This window comes from Mastomys coucha, unplaced genomic scaffold, assembly GCF_008632895.1.
Source record: "Mastomys coucha isolate ucsf_1 unplaced genomic scaffold, UCSF_Mcou_1 pScaffold12, whole genome shotgun sequence".
In the NCBI taxonomy this organism is placed as follows: Eukaryota; Metazoa; Chordata; class Mammalia; order Rodentia; family Muridae; genus Mastomys; species Mastomys coucha.
The window spans coordinates 76,583,927-76,604,740 of record NW_022196894.1 but is presented as its reverse complement, the minus strand read 5'-3'; the positions used below and the strand labels follow the sequence as shown (position 1 = coordinate 76,604,740).

At 35.5% G+C, this 20,814-nt stretch overlaps 1 long non-coding RNA gene across 1 annotated transcript; it reads left to right on the top strand.

Moving 5' to 3' along the window:
* Positions 1-4,674: 4,674 nt before the first annotated feature.
* On the top strand, positions 4,675-13,096 carry LOC116086514. Its single transcript, XR_004116972.1, has 4 exons — positions 4,675-4,752; positions 8,004-8,140; positions 10,197-10,280; positions 13,014-13,096. It is a non-coding gene; the product is annotated as an uncharacterized LOC116086514 (long non-coding RNA).
* Positions 13,097-20,814: the final 7,718 nt, after the last annotated feature.

Here is a 20,814-nt window from a genome sequence, read left to right as displayed (position 1 = left end):
GATGACTTCCAAGTTCTTTATGTGTTGTAACTAAAACAAAAAATGTAACTCTGCACTTTTATTGAATAATATGAGTGACTTTCACCCTGAAAAGGTTGAGGACAAGGGACTGTTTTAAGCTTGGTCATTTATTTATAAAGTAACAAAACAAAAGTAGTAAAAATATAACCTTATATTTTTATCCAAACAATAAACATCATGACTTTATTTTTATTATTCTTTTGGATGCTGGTGTATTTTATTTCCATTGATGATTGTATTTTAATAAAAGGAGATAAAGTATTGTTATCTATTATTCTTTAAACAGTTTGAATTGTATAAACTTAGTGAAAGCTGTTCTGAAAATTTTTAAAAATTTAAAAATTGGGCACTTGAATTGACCTCTCATATTTTTCACATAACTTAGATCTACAGGGGGACTTTTGCTTCTTTAGTGTAAATAAGAAAATTATGCCAAATTGATTTTAAAAATATAAACCATTGTAATGAAATAAAACAGTAAAGTCATCCTCACATTATCTATTGCTATTCTTAATTCTCCAATAATTTTTGTATTTATGTAAAGGGCTAGACATCCTCCAAGCTTTTTGTAATTGCTACTGTACTTGAAAAGTACCATTCAGTTTTCTCACCTCCTTTTGGATATGTTCTAAGAATGACATGCCACTTTTACATCCTTAAAGAGTGATTATGGATATCTCAATTCCTTGTGTGAAATACCATGGCTAGGAAAATCAAAGAAAATCAAAGTAAAATTCAGTTTTTTCTTTGGTTTTGTTGGCATCTTCTGTTCTTAGCAATATTAGCAGTAAACCTGAGCAACAATCCAGAGAAACTTGTTTTGTTTCTTTTGTTCCCCTCTCTTATGAAAAATACATATCAATAAGTCCTTTATATGCACATAGTCAAATGCATATATGTGCACATAATCAAATGTGTATATATTATATTATTTCACTATGTAATATGCCTTGTCATTCTTGCATGAAGAATAATATATGACCATGATCATACATATGTATTTTTACTACAAATTGTGTTCTAAACTCAGCTTCAACAATGATTAGAAAGTATGCTCACCTCAATTTTTCTACTTCTAAACAACATTTGTGTATGAGATTTGCATTTATCTATATTGAAAGTCCTTAATAAAAATAAGTGGTGTTTAAAAGCAATCAGATTTAATAATATATTTTTTCAAATTTCATAATAGAAGCCATGCTTTATATATTAAAACTAATTTTCCAGCTGAGACTGTCACGTATATTACACCTATTTCAGTTCACTCCTGAGCAACCACCAAACTGATTTCCAGAGTGATTGTACCAGCTTGCAATCTCACCAGTAATGAAGGAATGATCCTCTTTCTCTACAACCTCACTAGCATCTGCTGTCACCTGAGTTTTTTATCCTAGCCATTCTGACTGGTGTGAAGTGGAATCTCAGGATGTTGAACATTTCTTTATGTGCTTCTCAACTATTCAGTATTCGTCAGTTGAGAATTCTTTGTTTAGCTCTATACCCCATTTTTAATAGGGTTATTTGATTCTCTGGAGTCCACTCTTGAGAGAATTTTTTTCATTGATTGAAATAGAATTTTTTCACATAATATACATTCTAATTACACCTCCCTCTCCCTTTACTCCTCTAAGTTCCTCCCTATATCCCTCCCATCCAGATCCACATCCTTTCTGTTTCTCCTTAGAAAACAAGCAAGCTTCTAAGGGACAGTAATAATAAAATAAGGTGAAACAAAACTAAGAAATCAGAATATGAGACAACAACCAAGCAAGAACTCCCCTCCCAAAAAAACAAAGCACAAGAAATATACAGACATGGAAACACAGACATGTGCACACTCAAAAATCCCACAACATCCGGAAAACAGAAGCCATTATATATGTGCAAAGGACCTGCAAGTTATAAAGGAGAAGAAGAAGGAGGAGGAGAAGGCAGAGGAGGAGGAGGAGGAGGAGGAGGAGGAGGAGAAAGAAGAAGAAGAAGAAGAAGAAGAAGAAGAAGAAGAGGAAGAGGAAGAGGAAGAGGAAGAGGAAGAGGAAGAGGAAGAGGAAGAAGAAGAGGAAGAAGAAGAAGTGGAAAGGAGGAGGAGGAGGAGGAGAAAGAAGGAGGAGGAGAAGAGGGATGATGATGACGATGATGATGAAAAAGAAGAAGAAGAAGGAAACAAGCAAGCAAAGAAACAACAAAAACTCCAACTGACTTAACTTTATTAGCTGAGTAACCTCCAAAGACACCACAGCGTTCATTTTCTGTAGGACAAATTCTGCTGGTTACAGGGCCTCATGTTAGGAGTAGTTTGTTTCCTTCCCCAGTGAGACTGCTTTAGAGAATACGAATTTTTCATTTGCAAGAGACTATCAATTGGAGATCCCTTCTGGGTTAGAATGGGGGGAGTGCTAAACATTCCTTTCATCTGTAAGACTCTATCTGGTATAAGCTCATTCAGGTCCTGTGCATACTGTCTCCGCATTTGTTAGTTCATATGTGTGCCAGCCTTATTGTGCCTAGAAAGCCTTCTTTCATTGGTTTCTTCCTCCTCACTGGCTCTTACAATCTTTTTGCCTCCTCCCTGAGCTGAGAAAAAGATAGCATTTTGATGGAGACATAGTATTTAGGACTGAGGGCTTCAAGTTCTCTAACTCTCTTCATACTGTCTGGATATGTATCTCTGTATTTGTTTCCATCTTCTTCAGGAGGCTGACAAAGACACTGACTGATCTATAAGTATAGGACAATGTCACTTGGGGTCATTTTTTAGCTATGCTCCTCAAGAAAAACAGAAGTGCTGGTTTTTCCCATAAGTGCCTGTTCTATCTAGTCTCAGGTTTTTGGCAACCCAAGCAGCATTAGTTATTGGCTCCATTTCTTGGAATGGGCCTTAAGTCAAAGCAAATGCTGATTGGTTACTTTCACATGATGTGTGCCACTATTGCACCAGCATATTTTGATCAAAATATACTGATAGATCAGAAGTTGTAGCTGGGCTGGTATTCACCTTTCTCATGTGGAGGCAGCCTCTAAATTTGAGAGTCACTGTTGATAGAAAGCACAGGACGCCTGTGTTCCTTATCCATAAACACAATGAATATAGTGTGTTAACTCAGCAAAAGCATTGATTCAAATGTGAATCAGATGTTAACTTGGAACTAGTGGGACTTTTAGGTTTTATTTTGTTTTCAAATAATCAGTGTTCTTGGCTTGCTTTATTAATAGAAAAACTGAGCCTTCTTTGGAAAACCGTTCCTAGCAATTTCAAAGAACTGTATCACTCATTCCATTATGAGGGGTCATTTAGAATGAATATTCTTCATTTTTTCCTTTTATAAAGTTTCTTCCCAAACACTTATTAAGCTCTCTTCACACTCTCCTGAAAAGAAGAACATGTAACTATTTTCCTCAAATCTTGATTCTTATGGTCTGCTAAATTTTTGTTTATCTGTATGTTGTTGTAAACACTAAAGATAGAGAGAGTAGAGATTAACATTTCCTAATTACCACTTGTGAGTCAGTTTCCCCTGAGTTATTTACTGTATATAAGTCCTCACAGTATATTGACACAATTGTTTGTTTGAAACCTATGGAATTAGAAACTGAGTTTCAGAAAAGACTCAGAAATGAAGACTTTCAACACCACCCTAGAACTACAGAAACAGATTAAAACATCTAACATAGTGGTTCTCAAAGGCTATTTCATTACGTCCTGAGTGCAGTTCTACCTCTGAGTCATAAAACAGGAGTCTGTGGCTTCAAGAGTTAATTTAATAGTTTACGGTAAACAAAGCAAACAAATATACATCAGTGGTTTGGCAGAACTATTTAAATAAAATCATGTTTGTCTAGGAGTTTGTCGGAAGTATTTGCTATCAGCTAAAGAAGCAGGAGCTAGATGAATTATGTTACTGACGCTACTTTGCCTTCAAGGCTCAACACTAAAAGCACCTGGGACTGTAGGGGAGCTTGTTGTATTGAAGAGCATCTGTGTGAGAGACCTACTGAGAAAATACTAGTCTTTAGCTTACAGCTTGGTTGCATGCTGGAAAGAAACAGCTTAATTGGGCTTTTAAAATCCCAAAACAGGTAATAAGTTAATTTGAGATTGTCAAACAAAGAACCCTTTAGGTTTTGTCACTCACTTTCAATTGTAAACAAGACGGTTCGGTCTGTTCAGTGGATCAGCAGTTTTCAATTTCAGTTGTTAAGAACAGAGAGCTTAGTCTCTGACCTACAAAAGCACATCACTTTCACTGTTTCACAGCATGTGTAATCTAATAACTGTTACTTCTGTGCTTTAAATACGTCTTTGTTCCAGGCTCTCTTAAGTAACCCCCAGGCTATCCATCTATATCTGGGACTTACAGGTGTATGAACTTCTTTGCAGATAATGACAAGCTCTTTCTCATTTATAAAGCCTTTTGACACAGAAACAATTGTTTATACTAATTTCATCCTCTTCTTTTTATTAACTGTAACATTGCTTTCATGTTACCCATATTTGCAAAACTCCTATTGTTATTACTGTTAATAAAGTTAATAAAGTTCCCCAAATTTGCAACAGCTTTTCAAACTTGTGTTATCTTTTATATGTCATATTTTTATTCCTAATGAATTTATTGTCTTTTCTGACAAATGTTTGTTTTATTATTTTTACCCTAAGGCTAGAATTGAAGGAGAACTGTTTATTCCATCACACATGTATATGGGTTCTAGAGATCTGAACTACCACCTTGCGAGGTAAGCATTTAAATGACATGCCTTCTCCCAAGAACCTCATATTTTAAATAATAAACATAAAGAGTTGAAGAGAAATGAGGCCAGTGTTTTTTTTTAAACAATTGAAATATTTTGATTAAAAGATAATGCTATTGTTTGGGAAACATTTTGTCCCTTAAGAGTTCATATATTGGGAAGTAAGCAGGACAGCTCAGGCAGTAAAATGGTTTTGTTTTGTTTTGTTTTGTTTGTTTTTTCCACAAGCATGATGGTCTGACTTCAGTTCAAAAAGCTGGTCAAGGCTGTGTGGCATTGTAATCTCAATCTTGGTAATCTAAAAATGGAGGGATCTCTAGGCCATGCTGACCAGTCGTTTTAGCTAGTCCTGATTCTGCAGGACCCATGTTCCAATAAGAGCTTCTGTCTTAAAAATCTAGGTTTATAAACCCTGAAGTTGATCCCTGGCCTTCATTTGCACACATGAATGCTTACCTGCACACACATAAACGTGTTCACACACATGCAAGCAGTGTTAAAAAGTAAACAGAATTTTATACATTGGAAAATTTCCTTGTGAGTTGGTATACATCTATGAAACCTAAGAAGGTGTAGTCTATGGGAAAGATGGCCACACCCTCTCTTCTCAAATCCCTGCATTCTGCAATCTTTGCCTCTTGTATAATGACAGCTGACATAACATCTTTACAATAGCTGAGTCACTGATAGCTAAAGACCATTGAACTTTCAGAAGTCTGAGCTAAAAAACTTCCCAACCATATATATATATATATATATATATATATATATATATATATATATATATATATATATATATATGTATACATATATATACATATATGTACATATTCATATTTTGGAACATTATGGAATATAGATATAGATATAGATATATAGATTTAGATATAGACATAGATGGGTGTGGAGTGTTACTCTGTTAATATACCAGAAACTCTGTTAATATACCAATAAATAAATAAATAAATCATAAGAGAAACTAAGACTAGCCGGGCAGTCGTGGAACACACCTTTAATCCCAGCACTTGGGAGGCAGGGGCAGGCAGATTTCTTAGTTCAAGGCCAGCCTGGTATACAGAGTGAGTTCCAGGACAGCCATGGCTACACTGAGAAACCCTGTCTTGAAAAAAAAAAAAGAGAGAAAAGTAAAGAAACTAAGACTAACTAAAAGGATAGATTCCAACCCTTAGCCTCAACCATAAGATGACCATTACTATTCCTATATTTAGACATTAAAGGAAGATTCAAATGAAAGATAATGGAAGGAGCAGGCAATAATAGGAAAATGAGAGTGAGTGGCTCGTGTAACTAACCAGCATGTCCAAATTGGCTATGTAATCGAACATATGGTCATAAACTTACATCATGGAATCTTTGCAGTTTTTTATTAGAAACTAGACTGTGTCTTCTCAAGTGTGAGCTAATGCTTTAAAAATCTAGCTTTATAGATCTTGAAGATGACCACTGGCCTTCATATGCACATTCACACACATGAATGGTCACTCACACACACACATAAACACGTTCATAGGCATGCAAGCATGGTGAAATGGCCTCTCAGTGTCAGAAGTTGGGGGGCTCTACTAGTGTCTTAAAGTCAAAGAAGAATCATCTTCAGTGATGATTTAAGGAGCATGTAAAGTGTCTATTTACAAAGCCCCCCAAAGAAGAGTGAAGACATACTTTAATAAAACAAGTTGCAGCCATGACTACATGTTAAAAAGAGACAGAGGGAAGTCAAATATCCTCAATAGGGAGTCAGGGAAAGATTTGAGATGATGCACTGTGACAAGTGTTTGACTGAATTTTGCTGAAAATTCTAAGGAATATTTGGTGAGGATGTTATAATAATGACGATCATCACATTGATGATCATGAGTGGGAGAACAGAAAAGGTCCAGGAAAAGTAAAATGTTGGAAAATTTATGGACTGTTCTGGTCAGAAATAGAGTATTATCAGAAGTTTTAACAGCTTAGTGAATGTCGAGAAGTTTTATATTTTCTCTTTGTATTTTTCAAAGTTTATGACATGGGCTATTTTTTTTTTTTTTAGAAAACCCTTTATTTTTTCTTCCATAAATAATATACTCCAAATTGTTGAAATAATGGCATGCACAAGCTACTGTCTTGCCTTTATTTATGTATATTTTCCCTTCTCAAGCTCAGTTATTTAGAGCATTTCAGCCCTTTCATTTTCCTTATCAATGTGTCTCTTTGAGTCTCCTAAATAAAGAATGTAGGAGTGCTTTGCTGTGATATAAACTTTAATTATCTCCATTGACACATTTGAGCCCATTCACAATATGACGCACACTTAAAATACAATGTGTGAACATTTCTATTGGAATGAAGGGTGAATTAACATATTCGCCTACCCCAATCATTTGTTTGACAATGGATTCAAGTCCTGGTTTGAAATAGGTGTTCACTCATTTTTAAATGACTAAGTATTTAGTTATGTTCTTTTTCTCAAGAGAAGCACAAGAAAGTAAGTAGAAATGGGAAGATAGTCTTATATCAAACTAATGTATTACAGCATAGCAAAGGAAACAATTAACAGATCAAAGAAACACTAGCAAAATATCTGCAAGCTATTTATCTGATAAAGAGTTATTAAATAGAATATACTTTTGTACTAAAAAATCAATAGCAAAATAGTCATACTAAATAATTGGAAGTAAATCTAAACAGAGATATCTGAGAGGAACTCATGTAACAATCAACAGACCCATGAAACACTCTTCAAACATTATACACAGGAGTGTAGATCAGATTACAATTGACCTATTGCTTCACCCTGGGGTGGGGGGACTTGTTTCCAAAAGATATCAATAGCAATGACTGGGTAAGGTGTAAAGAGAAGCATATATTTGTGTGAACAAATAAGAGTATGTTAACAAATTAGTGTGGATACCCTACAAAATAAATAGTGCTCCCCCTAAATAAAACATATAGCTATCATGTGATTTCACAATTGCACTAATAAGCATATGTACAAAAATCGAAATATTTATGATAAAAGAATTATCTGAACTCTCACACCTACTATAACGTTATTCATAACAGATGAGAAATAAAAATAAAATTCATACCTACTCTCTGATGGATGGATGAAAGGAATGTTTACACACCACAGAAAACTATTCCATGATAAAAAGAAAGACATCTTGGGGATGAGATGCTACTAAATGCTACAGTGTTTGCCTATTACATATAAGTACCTGGTTTATTCACAGACTGGAAAGTTGAAGGAGGCGGAAAAGAAGGAAAGAAAGAGAAGGTAGAGGAGCAGGAATAATAGAAAGAAGACTGGAGGGAGGAGAAACTCTGTCATATGCACAACATGGATGAACCCAGAGGTCAATCTGTTATAGTAAGTGAAATAAGACAGGCATAAGAAGTCAAATATTGTAGGATCACATTCAGATGTAACCTCAAATGTTCATCTTGCAGCTCTAGAGTAAAATGGTGGCTACTAACACTAAAAGACAATTCATTGTAAAGGGCTTTATTAATGAGCATAGGTGACAGTTCCACAACAGTAAGAGGTTCCGATTTGATAGGACCATAGGGATGGTGATACTTTCTGTTGCCCTTTCTATCTATCTATCTATCTATTTATCTATCTATCTATCTATCTATCTATCTATCTGTAATCTATCTATCTCTATTTACATATCTATATCTATATATCAAAGTTAGAAGAAAATGATTTGATAAATTTTGCCAAGCAGCAATGATAAAATCTAGAATAGCTGACTATACCTTGATTTGAAGAATCCAGTACAATGCATATTTGCATAAAAATATTATATAGTGTGCCACAAATATGCACAATATCCATGTTTTTATGCTTCAGTCAAAATGAATTTCATTCAGACTAAAGAAAAGAGAGGAGTGTCAGGGAAATCCAGTAATGGCAGCCTAGTGAGACCCCGTGATGTCTTCAAAAAGAAGAAAACCAAAGGAGAACATGTTGTTTGTCTTAATTTCAGTCACAGTGATATACATGATAATCCTAGATACTTATTTTAAATAAATTTTAATGCATTGCATTTAATTTTATGATAATACATATAATATTTAATTTAGTTAATAGCCTTATAAATTTGACTATGACTATGTAAGAAAGATGACCTTTTTTTTTTAGAATTAATGTATAAATGTAATTTATACAAAAGGTAATTTTTTAGTTGCCAATAGTCTGGCTACTTACCAGAGATTCAAAGTGACCAATCATGACTTCAACAGGGCATCACTGCACACCGTTGCGTTAAGGCCCATGGTTAATTGTCCTTAATTTAACAACAATGGAAATATATATTGTCATAATATGCAAACAATAGTCACTTAGGGAATATTGTCTATTAATTTATTGTTCAGTAATTCTTTTTAGCTGATAAAAGACTGCTGATAAGTGTGTCTCATGAATGGTACAATTCTGGCAAGCAAATTGTGCCAGAGCAGATCACTCCTCACAGGAGCTAAGGTTCTGCTGTACATGAAGGGAACATGAATTTTAACAAAACTGTGTACAACAAAGAATGATTTTCCTCCTACAGAAGCCTAGTGGAATTATACCAACTGCATGATTGAATAATTACTCTAAATGCTTTCTTTTTGTTCTACTTTTTATATCTGAAAAGACACTGATGGTAAGCTTTCCCTACAAAAAGAGCAGATGTCCAGAAGAAATAGAGCATGTATTTCAAAACTGATATCTGAAATCACATTTTACAAGAATTATATTAGAGCGCTTTTATGTAATGATCTTAGATTAAGATAGAGTTTGTAATGCTGCTTTATGGTTTGAGTCATTGTGAATGTTGAACTTAAGTCATATCTGTAGTTTTGAATCTAATTCCTATTCTTTATATGCAAATCATAACCTTCTTCTGGAAAAATATTTGAAAAAAAATCTTGTAAACAGTCCTTATATATTTTTTTTTACCGTACTCAAGATTCTCTGCACACTTCTCACGGACTGTTTGTTACCTCTTTCTTTACTTTCTCCTCCTTTCCTTATCCCACCGTCCATCCCCATCTCTTCCTCTCTCCATGCTTATCTTCTTTTATTACATTTACTTATGAAAATGTCTTCTGTTATAAGTGTTATTTACATGGATAGAATATGCCATTAGAAGAAAATATCTTCATCTTCCCTTCAGTGACAAAGAACTGGATCATAAGCAAACTAACTAATAATGTATTTGTTCTTTCCATCTATTTTTAGTAGTAATGGTATCTTCTAATAAATAATTTCATACATATCTACAGGACTTAACCATGCCCTGTCTTTGCAAATCTTTTAATCTACTGTAGGGTTCTCTATCTGAATTAACAATCATCTCTTTCCTTCCTCTCCCCAATATGTAGTTATGTATGTTTGTGTGTGAATTTGTCTGCACTTAACTTTTACTGGATTTCAGGGATGGTGTCAGTTGAAGAAAATTCTTGGCATTCTGGAGGTTAACTCCAACTTTGGAGACTACAGAACAGACTGATCAGATGATGTAAGTTTGAGGTATTTGTGATTTCTGTGTCTCTGGCTAGCTCTTCTTTGTAGTCTAGGCTAGTCCCTAACTCATTATTGAATCAGTCTCCTGTGTAATGGTATTATCATTGTGTGACTCCTTACCCAGCTTTTTCACATGAACTTATTTCTTATTTTGACATAAAATCCATTTGTATTTATTACTTGGTGATTTCTTATAAAATAGTTAGAATTCATGAAACTTTAACGTACAATTTTAGCACCCATCATGTGCTAATCAATTTCTGGGCATATAAACAAAAGATGCCCACCATACCATGAAGACAATTGGCCAAATATGTTCACAGCAGCTTCAATGATAACTTCCAGAAACTGGATAGATCCTAAATGTTCCTTAACTGAGAATGGATGAAGAAACTCTGGCACATTTCTGAGGACATCATGAATTTTCTAAGCAAATGGATGGATTAGAAAATATCCCGATTGAGGTTGCCCAGACTCAGAAAGACATGCATACTATGTACTCAGTTATAAGTGGATATTAGCCATAATGTCCAGGACAACCAAAGTGAAATCCACAGACCCAAAGATGTTAAAAAAACAAGACCCAAAGGGAGATGCTCGTATCACTCAGAAAAAGAAATAGAGGCAAGGGAAGGGGCTACGGGGTTTCCGGAGGGGAGGCCTGGAAAGGGGATAACATTTGAAACGTAAATAAAGAAAATATCCAATAAAAAATAAAATAAAATAGACATCTCAAGTAGATGGATGGAGAAAACTGGGTGGAAGAGGGATAGGTATGGAAACAGGGATGGAGATCAAGAGTGGGAATGGGGAAGAAAGTTACAAAAGAGAACTGAAATCAAGGGGTTGTCTCTGGGACAGGGGAGGCTTTCTGGAGTCTATGGGGGTGACCTTAGCTCAGACCTCTTATAGGGGTGGCTATGTTGCTTGAAGAGACCACCACTTGTAACCATGTGAGACTACCAATGGAGGAAGGGGACACCATCCCACCCACATAATCTTTGACCCATAATTTGTCCTGCGTATAGTAAGTACATGGATAAAGATAGAGCAGAGACCGAGGGAACAGCCAATCAATGAGTGGCCCAAATTGGGACCCACACATGGGAGAGAGTAATCCCTAAACAGTATTAATGATACTCAGCCACGCTTACAGACAATAACCTAACAAAACTGTCTTCTGAGAGGCTTCATTCGGCAGGAGTTGGTAACAGATGCAGAGACCACAGTCAAATACCAGGCAGATATTGAGAAGTCTTGCAGAAATGTAGGGTGAAGACACAAGAAGACCTACAGAGCCAACTAGCCTGGGAGCATGGGGGCTCACAGATACTGAACCATCAAACAAAGAGCATGAGCATGTATAGGCTGGACGTAGACCTTCACATAGATGTAGCGGATGTGTGTGGGTCCCCTAACAATTAGAGCAGAGACTGTCTCTGATCTTGTTTCCTGCCTTTGGAACCCTTTCTTCATAGCTGAGATTGCCTTTCCCTGCCTCAGTGAGAAAGGATGCACTTAATTCTGTTGCAACACTCTGAACTAGGGCAGGTTGGTACCCATAGGGGCGTACCTACACTTCTCTGAGGAAAAGGGGATGAGGGAATAGGGAAAGGGCTGCAAGGGTAGGAAATGGGAGGTAAGGAGGTGGGGAGACAGCTCTCAGGCTAAATACCAGCGTTCATCTGCTTTGTGTCTGTAGATGCAATGTTACCAACCATGCCACTCCCATCACTGTGCCTTTCCTATCATTTATAAAGAACACTAAAAAACGACAACCGACAACATTAAAAATAAAAAGAGGTCAACCTCTTTTATACATTATTAGAAATATACACAACTTTTAAAATATGTATTTATTTAAGATATTGCCAAATTCTTCAGAATTTTAACAAATGTTTTAAAGAGTCAAGACAGTATTTTGATGTGTAGTCCGGGCTGCCTTCAAAATCTTGATCCTCTCCCATCAGCAGTCAGAGTGCTGAGAATTCACTTGTGCAGCACCATGCCCTGTGCTCTTAACTGAATGCTTAATTAACAACAGATGTCTCTTCAGGCTAGAAGTTTCACATTTTTTGAAGCAAATAGCTAAAGCGCGCACACACACACAGGCACACACACACACACACACACACACACACACACACACACACACACACACGCAGGCACGCAATGTGGGTGGCCCACATGCACGTGTTCTCATTATGTGTCAATTAAGTGATCAGTTATCACCACTTGCCTGATCGTGTCTCTTATTTCTTCATCCTGTAAGGTGTCCTTCCACACAGTATCAGATCTAGGAGTATTTTATCTTTCTTTTTCCTTTGACTTCTTTTACTTTTTTTCTCACTTTTTGAGAACTACTTTGATTATAGTACAGCATGTCTTGCCATTACCACTGTAAACATAACATTTCATGGGTAAAAATGGTTCAGTGTCTAGCTTTCTTCTTAGTATTGCTAGTCCCGACTGGTTTTCATTGTGCCTTTGTGTGTAGTACAATAGCACCTTAATTTTTTACTTATGTATTTTTGCTTCTGAAATTTTTTACAGTGTACATAACAATAACTGAAATCACAAGTACCTTGAATTTCTGAGTAATAATAATATGAAATGTAAAAAGGGAGAAGTCAATATTGGGGTGTAATAAATAAAGTGAATATTAGTTAATTTCCTATTAATTTATGTATTTACCTTTAACTTACAAGTACTACTTTTTTTTTTTCAGTTGGTACTAACGTGACAAATCTGGTATATTGGCGGGTTTCCATCCTCCCTGGCACTTTTTTCTTTCCTGCTGTCAAGGATCTCATAAGGTCAGTTCACTCAAAATCCAGTTCATGAGTCGTCTAAACTCCATATGTTCAGATGGGAGGTGAAATATTATTTGCTTGTTTTGCTTAGACACCATGATGAATTTATCTTCCTGAGAAAAGTTCCAAAGAAAAGGTTTAAATTATGGAATAGAAGGATGGCTAATAGAATACATTGGGTTGTATTTTGTGCACTTGAATAGAAATGTATTCCAAAATAGTCACCAATAAAAATTATGTATAGATCTATCTATATCTATACCTATACCTATATCTATATAATTTGTTCTTTAATCTCTTACTTAAAACCTGCCTTAGATATATTGATGTTAAATTTTATTTAAGGATTTAATAAATAATAAAGATTGTTGCTATAAATATTAATATATTATCTAGAACATAAAGTTTTTAAGAAAAATACTCATTTATTGAAGATTACATTAGTTATAAACAAATAATTTGTTTAATGAACTATGAAATAAAAAGGGAAGTCTTCCCCATAATTTGAGACAGATTAGAGAATCATTTAATTCAACAAATGTTTACTGCTTGCCATCTTTGGATATTTTGTGGAATTTCAACTTCAAAATACAGATTCAAAATATGACCTAAGAGTGTTACCCAAGTACTTGAAACTTATTCATCCTGTGACAACTAAGTAGCAGCATAATTAATCACATCTCCTGTTGGCATCAATAGAATCTCTGCAAATCATTCATGAACATACACATTTAAAGTTGTATGTATGTCCACTCACTGACTCTTAGCATTCCATAGTGTTTTTGTAATACACGGCTTTAACTAGTGCTTCCTGCTGGTCAACTGGTGTTGTATACTGAGGGTAGAATATTTTCACTTGATACAAATTCTTGTAAAAATTTCTAACTTGAAATATAGCCTGGCATGACAGACTGCATTCCATCTGCTTCTCAAAGTCTGAACTATGGGAAGATGCCAGTGTGCACTGATCCTGTCTAAGCAAGTCATTGATTTCTTTCATCATCAGCTAGTTTTGGTAATTTGATGAGATCCCATGGCAATGGGTTGTCCTTTCAGTTTCCCAAGTGATTCTAGTGGAGAGGAAAGCTGTTTCTCCCATATGGCAGGGCTAATAAATTAATTAAGGTAATAAATGTCATGCCATCTGCACCTAATGTGTGGAGGACATTAATCAGGCCATACCTCCCAGCTGGGCGCATCTTTAGTGTGTAGCCACCTGGAACACAAACAGTGCAATGTGTCAGCCTAGGCCATCAACAGCACGTGATACAAGACTGTTAGATCCCTTGCATCAGGCTCTTCTCTGGAGATTCCATTTCTCTCTCAGATTCTGCTTTTACTAAACTAAATGAGCACTAATAAAATGTTTGACTCTGAATATACACCATGTGATGATTAGGTTTCATTTAATGGTAATTCACAAGAAATAGAGAAAGGTAATTTCTACAATACAAATATCTTATTTTTACTAAAATCTAAAAAAAATTCTAAGTGTTTATAAAATATTCCACCAAAGTGAATTTTTGAAAAGCTGTACATTAAAATACTGCTACCAGCAAGCTGGCTAAATATTTTGAATAAGCCTCCAGGTAAGGACAGATGAAATTTAGTGCTATAAATCTTCATCTTATTACTGCTTTAGCTGCATATGTAGGTTTTTATATCTTATTCAGTTCATAGTATTTTTTTAATTACTTTTGAGTCATTATTTATGATTAATAACTTATTTGGCTATATGTTTTTCTTCCCTTTCCAGATATTTGGATGATGGATTAGAAGCTGAGATTTCACAAGTCACAGAATACTCATGAAGCAGTGAGACTCCATACTAGAAATGTTTTGAAATCCCAAAGTGTGCCATCAATGACTCACTTCATCCAGTAAGGCCATATGTCCTAGGCATGTCCGAAATGCTAACAACTACTGAGCATGTGCTGAAATTCAAGTGCTCATAGAAGACACAAAGTTTGATGTCTAGAGAAGAGGGGATGTATCAGGAAGAAGTTGGGGAGAGGTGGTTAGTATAGTCAAAAACCATCTGCTCTACACTTTATCTCCATATTTGCTCCTGTGAGTATTTTGTTTTCCTTCTAAGAAGGACTGAAGCACCCACATTTTGCTCTTCTTTCTTATTGAGCTTCATGTGGTCTGTGAATTGTATCCTGGTTATTTGGAGCTTTTGGGCTAATATCCACTTATCAGCAAGTGCATACCATGTGTTTTCTTTTGCAATTGGGTTACCTCACTCAGAATGATTTTTCTAGTTCTAGCTATTTGCATAAGAATTTCATGAATTCATCTTTTTAATAGCTGAGTAGGACTCCATTGTATAAATGTACCACATTTTCTGTATTCATTCCTCTGTTAAAAGACATCTGGGTTGATTACAGCTCCTGGCTATTATAAATAAGGCTACTATGAACATAGTGGAGCATGTGTCCTTATTACATGTTGGAGCATCTTCTGGGTATATGCCTAGGAATGGTAAAGCTGGGTCCTCAGGTAATACTATGTACAATTTTCTGAGGAACTGCCAAACTGATTTCCTGAGTGGTTGTACCATCTTGCATTCCCACCAGCAGTGGAGAAGTATTCTTTCTCCACATCCTTGCCAGCATCTGCTGTCACCTGAGTTTTTGATTTTAGCCATTCTGACTGGTGTGAGGTGGAATCTCAGGGTTGTTTTGATTTGCATTGAACATTTCTTTAGGTGCTTCTCAGTCATTTGATATTCATCAGTTAAAAATTCTTTATTTAGCTCTGTACTCCATTTTTTATTAGGATTATTTGGTTCTCTGGAGTGTAACTTCTTGAGTTCTTTGTATATATTGGATATTAGCCCTCTATCAGATGTAGGATTGGGATTCATCCCATATAAGCTACCAAACACAGACACTATTGTAAATGCCAAGACGTGCATGCTGAAAAGAGCCTTATATGTCTGTCTCCTGAGAGGCCCTGCCAGAGCCTTACAAATACAGATGTGGATGTTAGCTGCCAACCATTGGACTGAGCGCAGGGTCCCTAATAGAGGAGTTAGAGAAGGGACTGAAGGACTTGAAGGTGTTTGCAACCCCATAGGAAGAACAACAATATCAACCAACCAGACCCCCAGAACTCCCAGGGAGTAAGCAATCAACAAAGAAATGCACATGGCTCCAGCTGCATACGTAGCAGAGGATGGACCAATGGAAGGAGAGGCTTTGGTCCTATGAAGGCTCAATAGATGACCCAGTGTAGGGGAATTGAGGGAGGGGATGTGGGCATGTGTGGCTGGGTGGAGGAATACTGTCATAGAAGCAGGTGGAGGGAGGATGTGATAGTGTGCTTCCAGGAGAGAGGAAAACTGGGAAAGGGGATAACATTTGAAATGTAAATAAAGAAAATATCCAAAAAAAATTAATTATAAAAAAAAGCCATTGTGTACAATTCCCGAATAACCGAAAGCAATAACAATCAGGCTGGGTGCTGTTGTCATGTACTTATTATTTACCTATTAATTTATTTATTTTTACTTTGGTACTGCATATTAAATTTATAGATGCATGCTTACTAGAGAAGGAATCTGCTACTAAAGCATAGCTTACATGTGTTGTTATTTGATTTTGCTATACTCTCTCATAAGCTTACTCAAACTGGCCTTCAACTTACTCTAGTCTAGGCCAGGTTAGAATTTTTAACTATCTGTCTAACCCTTTGGAGATTCTTACATCTCTGCGATATGTTTTTGGATGTCCAACTAGGAGGCCTCCGCAGATATGTGTGTCATTTTTCCTTATTTCTAAAACTTGAAAAGTCCAATTTTACATAAAGAGAGAAAGATCAAGACAGCTAAATAAGGTTAATTGAAGAGCAAATGAGGATGAAAGTTATTTATCATATCAAAAAGGAAAAGTGATGGACACATACAGAACATGAGCAGTTATAAGAAAAATGAGGGTTTAATTACATATTTTGAATTTAGTGTATTTTTGTACAAGCTTCAGCAGTGTTTTGTATGTTCTAATTTTAAGAAGATGATCAAAATAATTTTGGCCAGAATTAAGCCAGGTGGTTTGATACATTGCCTAGGGGGGAAAAACAGCATAAGAATCTAATCCCTAAAAAAACTGCTCATTTATAATATGTAGACAACTTTTATTCATCTCAAAGATTAAAATTAACTAATTAGAGCAATTTATCACCCATTCTTCTTGAAGTGAAAGGGTCTTTGTTCTGATCTTTCAAAAGATAATATAGTCTAGTCTTCATAGCTGTCTAACATGTAGTTGAAGGTTATTTTTAGTCAACACATTAGACACACTGCTTTAGTCTGCATTTCTCATCAAAGAACATGAATAGGCAGTAAATGCAAAGTAGAAAAATTGTCATGAGAAAGATTAATAAAGGAGGATTGTCATTTACTTTTAAATATACATGACCCATTTTAAATCAGGCTCCAAAATATTGTCCTTACTCTTTGAATTATACAATAAAATATATTTTAATGTATCACTCATTTAAAATATTTTCTCTTTTATTTATCTTAATGTATACTTTAATAAAAGTGTATAAATACAAGCTGTAACAAGAATTTATAGTGAACTGATTCTAAAAATTTTGACTTGCAAAATGTCAAAATTATATTTAACAATATCTATCTGTGAAAATAAATTAAAAACTAGTTTCTGAAATCTTCTGTAATGCATTCCTTACCAGAGTGCTACCAGGTTTGACACCCATTAATTTGGGAGTTGTTGGGAAGTCAGGTTGATTTTTGTTTGTTTGTTTGTTTTGTTTTGTTTTATATGGATAAACTAGAATGTAAGATTCTATAACTTATGTGAATGTTCACCAAAATCCATCACCACTTTGTTACTTTATTTCCATTTTAATTCTACTCATTTTAAGGTTCAAGATTCAAGGAATATTGAGGTAAAACTGTTCATCAAATAATTGCACATACTGCTTAAAAAGCAATGACCTATAAAGAATGCTCAGAGACTTGGCTGAGCACCATGAAAACAGCTTAAAATAACTTGAGTTTAATTCCTAAAGATGTACATACACGGTGAAAAGAGAGAACAAATGCCTTTAAATACTAGACATGCCCCCCCAAGTCTCAACAATGCATAAATAAAAACTAAAATGTAATTTTAAAAGAATGTATGTCAATCTGCTCTTTGAAGCATAGATCCTTCTCTTTTGCTAAACTTAGGCATCATAAATATTCATTATTCCAGCATCATTTTATGACAACAAAACCAAGTCACTATTTCTATTTATTCCCTTCAGAGCTATGATTGCATGTCCCCTAAAATGACATTGAGTTGTACTGACCCTGCACTTTTGTTCTGGCCATGAGCCTATGTGGTATTCTGAATTCCTGGTGATTCTGGAAAGGCTAAGTGATATGACTGGCTAGAACTGAGGCTAGATGAACCAGAAGAAAGATAGATGGGTTCTTTTGTCTACTAATATTGTTCTGAAATACAGCAGCCCAGTCACCCCTATTAAGACTCATCCCACTCAGAACAGTTACATAAGCTATAAATTGACAATGGGCATAGTAACACTCTCAGACATATTGTATCTTCTTCCCTTCATTTCTCACTCCCTTCCTGGCATTATGCAGACTGCTAATACACTGATTTGCTTCAGAACCTGTTTTCTAGGGAAGCCTGACAAGGACAAGGAGAAGGAGAAATTCAACTACCCTGACGTCTGGTATTTTTTTTCTCCTATTATGCCCCGGTGAGCTCAGACTGTGTTCAGATTCTTTGTAGGATGAATGCTATTCTCTGAGAGCATTACCACATAGCTTCAAGGCTTAGACTAAAACCTGGAGTCTGTCAGACTACCTGGTTTTATCATTAGTTGAAATCACATCTTCCTTCAGTACGGTATAAAATTGAGGCTATCGATTAAGGAAGACAGAATAGGAGAGGGAGAGGACAAGGAGATGAGAGAAAGAGAATGAGAGACAGAGACAGAGACAGACAGAGACAGAGAAAGTGTGTGTGTGTGAGAGAGAGAGAGAGAGAGAGAGAGAGAGAGAGAGAGAGAGAGAGAGAGAGAGAGAGAGAATGTGTGTGTGTGTGTACAGAACATTGATGTAAGTACCAGTAGGAAGCTGGCTCTCCAGCTAAAGCAGCTTGTCCATGGGCATTAGGCAAGCTATATCCCTAAGGGTTTAATATCCTTAATGTCTTTACAGATTTTGTCTGGGACTGTCCTGTGCACGGATAAGCAAAGGGAGAATGTAGTATTCTGTGACCTATATGAATGTTCATCCCTAAAATTTTCTCATTGATGACATATTTCCAGAGGACTCAGTGTTTGCTCTTCCACTGGGATAAACTACTGCTAAATGTTGGTTGAAGGTGATAAAAGAAAGAAGAGTCATGGAAGGGAAATGAGACAATTTATGCTACAATCTGGAACAGTTCCAAAAGCACGGAGAGCCAAAATAATTCACATTACATCACTAAAGGAAAAACTGTTAATGGAAACATTTAAAGTAGTAGGATTATGAATTATACTCAATCAAAAATAATTTTGTACAAGTACGTTTGCCCAAGTGTACACTTTCAGTAAGATAACAATAATATATTATTTGTGTAAAATATTGGAAGATTAAATATTTTATATCTACTCATGCAGTCATATTATTCAATATACAGTTGATTGTAAATTTTAACACAGTACAATAATATTAGTTTTGAAATTCCTTCTCTGATATTTTATTATACCCATATTAAAATGAATAATATTTAAAGTTGTATGGAGTTGATATATTTGCATTTTATTTTTCTTTATATATTGCTCTTTTAACCAAGAAAATATTAACCCTTCAGAAACTGAGATATAGAAATAGAGGGAAAATTCTATTAACTGATAGGTATTTTCTTGTATATATTTGTCATAAAATGGATATATATCAGTCTAAATATTTTCATAAATACTGTCATTTTGTTTTTATCTTGATGTACTTTTCTTTTGAAAATTCAAATATTGTTAAATTAAATGGGACAAATGTATAAACTTTTAGTCTGTTTAGTCTGTTACAGATCATAGATATATCTTACTGAAAGTAGTTCTTGGCAGTGTGTAGGAATTATGCACATGACTTCAAGACTCAGGAGGCAGAGACAAGATGATAGCTATGAGCTTCAGGCTAGCTTAGGCTGCATTGTATATGCCAACACAACCAGAGATGTAGAGTTAGACTCCCACCTCAACAGGAAAAAAATAAAGATCTTAAATCAGAAAAACACACACACACACACACACATACATACACACACACACACACACACACACACACACACACACACACACACTAGTTACAGAGAAATTACCAGGGTGGCTTACAGAGACTGGACTTTCAGACAAAGAGCACCTAGGCTCCCCACACATTTGTTGCAGCTATGTGTTCATGTGAGTCCCCTAACAATTGGAGATGGAGTAAGGGTGTGTCTCTGACTCTGTGGCCTGACATTGGTTCCCCTTCCTCTAATTGGACTGACTGGTAAGGACTAAGGGTGAGAAAATGCAGTTAGTCCTGTGGCAACTTAATATCACAGGCTACATTAGTACCTAAGAGGTATTCCCCCTCTTCAAAGAGAAGGGGTAGAAGAAATTGGGGAGGGATTTGTAAGGGCAGAATTGAGAGAGGAGGAGGCTGGTGTCTGTAATTGGCATGCAATGTGAAAAAAGTAAATTATGAAAAGAAAA